The sequence below is a fragment of the Sceloporus undulatus genome, chromosome 1 (genome assembly GCF_019175285.1).
Source record: "Sceloporus undulatus isolate JIND9_A2432 ecotype Alabama chromosome 1, SceUnd_v1.1, whole genome shotgun sequence".
In the NCBI taxonomy this organism is placed as follows: domain Eukaryota; kingdom Metazoa; phylum Chordata; class Lepidosauria; order Squamata; family Phrynosomatidae; genus Sceloporus; species Sceloporus undulatus.
Window position 1 is genome coordinate 35108794 of NC_056522.1, and position 5507 is coordinate 35114300.

A 5507-nucleotide genomic window follows, 5' to 3' on the forward strand; every position below is an offset into this window, starting at 1 on the left:
ATGATGATGATGATGATGATGATGATGATGATGATGATGATGATGATGATGACGACTTACTTTATTTCCTGGATTCCTTCCACCCCTCTTTATTTCTATTGGATTTTTAAAATATGCAAGTACAGTACAACCCCTGTATCCACAGGACACATGGTTTTATTTACCTACGTCCAAATAAATATGGTCTTTAGTCATCTGGAGGCCCTCCAGTGTCAACGTCCAGCGGAAATACAGTTGGCCCTCTGTATCAATGGGAGTTCTGTTCTGGATCCCTGACAGAAATACTGTACCATCATCCCTCCATATCGGGTGGGGTGTCTGTTAAAGACCCCCAGTGCATACCAAAAAGTGTGGGACCTCATCCCATTATCCATGAATGCACAAAATGCATGTGATTTGCATTAGCACATCCGCATGCATGGGATGCCATTGATTATAATGGGGCAGGGCCATTCATGGATGCTCCAGTCCATGGATGGCTAGCCCAACAATATGGAGGGCTAACTGGGTTTGCTATTATCTGAGATTTCCCACTATCCACAGTGAGTCTGGGAATATATCCACCATGGATACGGGGGGTCATACTGTATACCTCAGCTGGGCTAAATACTCTAAGGACACCAGGTCCTGTTTGATCTTGGAAGATAAGCACGGTCAGCACTGGTTAGTACTCAGATGGGAGACCGCCAATGAATGCCAGGTGCCGTAGGCTATAATTCAGAGGAAGAAACTGGCAAAACCACCTCCTAGTATTAATTGCCTAAGAAAACCCTATGAAATTAATGGGATCATCATAAGTCGTCAGGCGACTTGAAGGGACATAAATCCACACATACCTCAGTAAATCAAATAGATGTGCTGTTGGGCTTCTTTAACAGGAGGAGAAATTACATAAAAATAATAGAAACAGGCTCCTCTGTTATTGTGGGCCTTTAAGCTATTTCTAACTTAGAGACTCTCAAACCTATCATGAAGTTTTCTTGGCAAAATTTGTTCAGAGGAGGTTTGCCATTGCCTTCCTCTGAGGCTGAGAGTATCTGACTCACCTAAGTCACTTAGGGGGCTTCCATGGCCAAGTAATGATTCAAACCCTGGTCTCCCAGTGTCCTAGTCCAATACGCAAACTACCACACTGGCTCTCATTATAACAGACCCAACATAAATGCTGCCTTTCTTCCATGGTGGCACTTCAGGTAGCTTCTGTATTGTATTCCCATGTGAACTCCTACCAAAGTACTGACCAGACGCAGAAGTGTTTAGCTTCAGCAAAGCTGCTGCATCAGTTGCATTCAAGCTACCAGGTGTAATTAGGAGCAATTATAATATCTGTGTGACGGAATGCACTAATTACCCCTTTTTCATAAGCATATGAACTATGTCTTGTTTTTGGCAACAGGTTGTTCTACTTGTATTTTTAGTCCTGTACAAGGGTGGCAACACACTGAAATAAACCCAAAGGCATGATCCTTATCTAAAACATGTCTGGGGCAACACAACAGAATATCAAGTCAACCTGCTAAATATTTAATCCTCCTATTTTAAATACTTCTAAGCTCTTTAATTCCAAGGGCATTTTGAGTAATACATTGCTTTGCTTCTGTGGCAGTGCTGAATCTGTTGTCTTTCCACACTTCCTATCCATCTAGCTACCAAATCTTCAGGTAGTAAAGGAATATAGATATCCTCTAACCTTTCACAGATGAAAATTGGATTGTGCAGCAAGCAACATCAGAGTGTAAGGAAGAGGGCAAAAGCTATTAATGAGGAATAATTAGGAAAGGATGCAGCAGCTTGCTTTTGCCTGAGCCTACTGGGAAGGGCAAGCTTCTATCCTCTCCCTCCCTGCCCCTCCGCTAAGTCAACTGAGTGCAAACTACTTTTGCACTTTTAACTGAGTTTGCAGCAGTTGAAGTAAGTGGAGGACAAAGGGGGAAACTGTGTAAGGAAGAGAAATACACTAGGGCATTTTAAAAGCAGATGAAAAAGTGGGATTTAACAGACTGTAAATCTGAAAAGAAGTTATGTCCTACGCCCTGAAGATGGATTCTAATTTTTATTTATTTATGTAACATATTTAGCCTGTTTTTCAAGGCACATTATCTTCAGAAGGTGGCTTGCAAAATTATAAAACAGAGATATAGAGGTATAGGGCAAGAGATACACACACACACACACACACACACACACACCCAGCCTAGAATAAATGACAGGCCTTGTAGAGATCTTCTCAGTACTTGGCTGTTAGAAACTGTGGTTCTTCTGTCAGTCTCCAAACGAATACTGGAAAACTTTATTTTCCTCAACAAAACAGTGTATCCTGACACATCAAGACACTGTGTCAAGAAAACGCTCAATTGCTGTGAAATTCTTCACATTCTGAGACTTTTCTGCAAACAAAAATGAGAGATGTAGCCTCCCTCCCAAATCTTATGTGCAAAAGGAACTGCATTCTGTTGGAAAATATGGTTGTAGAAATATTTTTTTTATAAAAACGTTTCCTCCCCCCAAAAATCTGTTATTGTGTGCCTTCAAGTAGTGTCTGACTTATCATGGGGTTTTCTGGAGCTGCAAATTTATCACTTGCCCAAGGTCACCCCATGAGTTTCCTTGGCTGAGTGGGGAATCAAAACCTGATCTTCAGAATCATAGTCCAGTCCACTATACCATACAAAGTCTGAATATGTTTTTTTAAGATCAACATTAATGCACAGAAAGTCCCACCAGTGAGAATACATATGCTATTATCCATTCATTGATTCATGCAAGAACGATCTGTGCCAGTGAGGAAAGCTGCTCTCTCCCCACCCCTTGCCACCACTGAAACCCCAGATTTCTAGGTCCTGCCATATTGAAAGTATGGTCCTCCAGATGTTGTTAGACTATAATTCCCAGCAGCCTTAGGTAGCCTGATCACCTGTGAGGAATGCTGGAAGTTACAGCCTAACAGCATCGTGTTTGTGTGTGTGATTTCCATCCTGCCTTAGATCATATCTGGAATAAAGGTGGGGTATAAATTAAATGTACATAAATTAAAAAATACATACATTTTATGCATTTAATTACATGAAACCCCTACCTTCAACATGACAGAACCTGGAAATCCAGAGGGCTGGGATGGAGAGCACTGAAGACAGCAACAACAATCCTTCCCTTCCTGCCCATGTTGAACCAGTTTTTGCAGTGGTTTCTTTTGTGTCTAGCCACCTCTGTAAAGTCCAGATTCAGTGATTCAAAACTGGAAGTGTGGTGCTTGGCTGCAGGTTCTGAGGGCTGTATCCTTCCAAACATTTGTACTCATCACTGTCAGGGATCCTCCTTCTAATGCTAGCTCAGGTTTCCCCACTTTCACACCAGTGTAGCCAAAATACTCAAATGAAAAAGAAGGCAGCAACAGGCTGGAGATGGCCCAACAGACTAAGGATGATTTATCAGCGTACACAAACCTTAAAACACATACACACAAGGTGAATGATAGCTCAGTGTTGTGAAATGTTGATAGGATACACTCAAAGCATTGGAGGAGGATAGTGACAGAATTAAGTGGCTGGATAAGAAGGAAGGACGAAAACACTAAAAGATAAGAACAGAAACACACTCCATATCCTCTGGATAATTCATATCTTAGGTCATATTTGGGGATAGGAAGCAGATGGAACATTCAACACAAATTATTTATTCATTAATTTATTATTTAGGGGATTTATGTCCCACCTTTCTCCCAAAATGGGATTCAAGGCAGCTTGCACATAGGTTGCCAATTCAGAATCATTGCTGGCCCTGAAGCAAACTGCTTTCCTTCCTGCCACCCCATTTATTTTTTTCTATTAAATCATATTAGCATAACACTGGAACTGTGTTAAAAATAAAAATGTACAAAAGTGCGAGGGGCTATCAGTGTCAAAACCAGCACCTTTGCGCCATTGCAGAGACATGCAATAATTGAATGATCCCAAACTGGTATGTTTCCCTTTTCTTTTACTAATGCAGTTGTGGTGCAACCAAGGCTCATGTGATAATGGCCTTAGAGCAGCTGGATTCAGAACCATGAACTGAAGCTAATACCACAAGGACCCAAATCCCACTGACCTGACCATGCCATGGAAGCTGTCTTTGGGAAGTTTCTTTGGAGCTTTGGGAACTGGGATCATTTTTATACATAAATTATGCAAAAGACTCATTGTGTGACTCTTCTCCACATGATTCTGGTCAAGCCACATAATTAGATCAGGGCACATTATTCCTAAGAGTTTGGGAGTTGATGAAAAGCCAAGCAGAAGTAGCTCTTTTAGTACTTGTAGATAACTATGAACTATTTTAATGCTCTTTGGTAGGCAAAATATTAATATAATCTGAAGAGAAACCAGAGAATGCTCTGCTCTTCGGAATCAGGCTGGAAAACCTACCACCCTCCACATGTTGAACTACAACTCCCATTATACCTTACCATTGGTCAGACTGTGATGAGAACTGGATTCCTACAAGGGCTACCTTGGCTTTGAGTTTTTAATTTGAGATTGCTGTTGAAAGCACTGGAGCAGGCCCAGTAACTGCTCTCTCTTTTCTATTTGTTTTTCATGTTTTTTTCTAAATTTGAATGTAGGTCTCTAGAGGAACTCACAGCAAGGAAATCTACTGAAAGGCAAATAACCTCTATCAGTCTCTTACATAATGCAGTGTCTTGTTTATTTGGGGTATGCATATTGCTTCCAGGTTGGGTACCCTCACATAAGTACCATCTCTGTAAATCGAAATAAGGCCAAAATGAGGCAAACACCAAATGTTAATGACTGTCCACTGGAGTCTATCCTTCTTTTGATGCTCTTGTTCTGTCGTTTGCAACTTTCTCTGCTGTTTTATGAAGACAAATCATATCTTTGCTTCATTCACTTTGCTTTTCCAGAACAATATTCTTATCAAAATAGCTGCCAGTCATTTTTCTCCCAGAAACGAAAGTGTCCATCCATTTATAATACACAAAGTACAGAGCCAGAAAAAACTCTTACAGTTATTTCAGATCTTCATCACATTAATGCTCGCTGTTATAAGGTATTTGATTATCCACTCGTTTCTAAGGCTTCAAGGCCTTGACAAAAGGAATTTGCTAGGATATTGTCTCTTATTTTGCCACTAATGTCAGACTTTAGTGGTTAAGACACCAATTCTGATGACTGAAAGATCAGAAGATTGGCAGTTTGAGGCCTGAGTGCTGCATGATGGGGTGAGCTCCCATCACTAGCCCCAGCTTTTGCCAACCTAGCAGTTCGAAAGCAAGCAAATGCAAGTAGATAAATATATACCACTCCAGTGGGAAAGTAACAGCGTTTGGTGCAATCATGCTGGCCATGGGACCACCAGAGTCGTCTTCAGACAACGCTGGCTCTTTGGTTTAGTAATGGAGATGAGCGCAGCCCCCTACAGTCGGTTATGACTAGACATTCATGTCAAGGGACTACCTTTACCTTTACCTTTAATGCCAGACTGTACTGAGGATGGATATATCTTTTTTA

The 5507-nt window shown here is 41.1% G+C and overlaps 1 protein-coding gene across 1 annotated transcript in view; it reads right to left on the bottom strand.

The window, feature by feature from the left end:
- Window positions 1-3355, bottom strand: part of LPGAT1 (lysophosphatidylglycerol acyltransferase 1) — a 118205-nt gene extending 114850 nt beyond the window's left edge. The window contains exon 1 of the mRNA XM_042471032.1: window positions 3077-3355. The gene's annotated coding sequence lies outside the window, so the exon portion shown is untranslated. The remainder of the gene's footprint in view (window positions 1-3076) is intronic.
- Between the last annotated feature and the right edge of the window lie 2152 nt (window positions 3356-5507).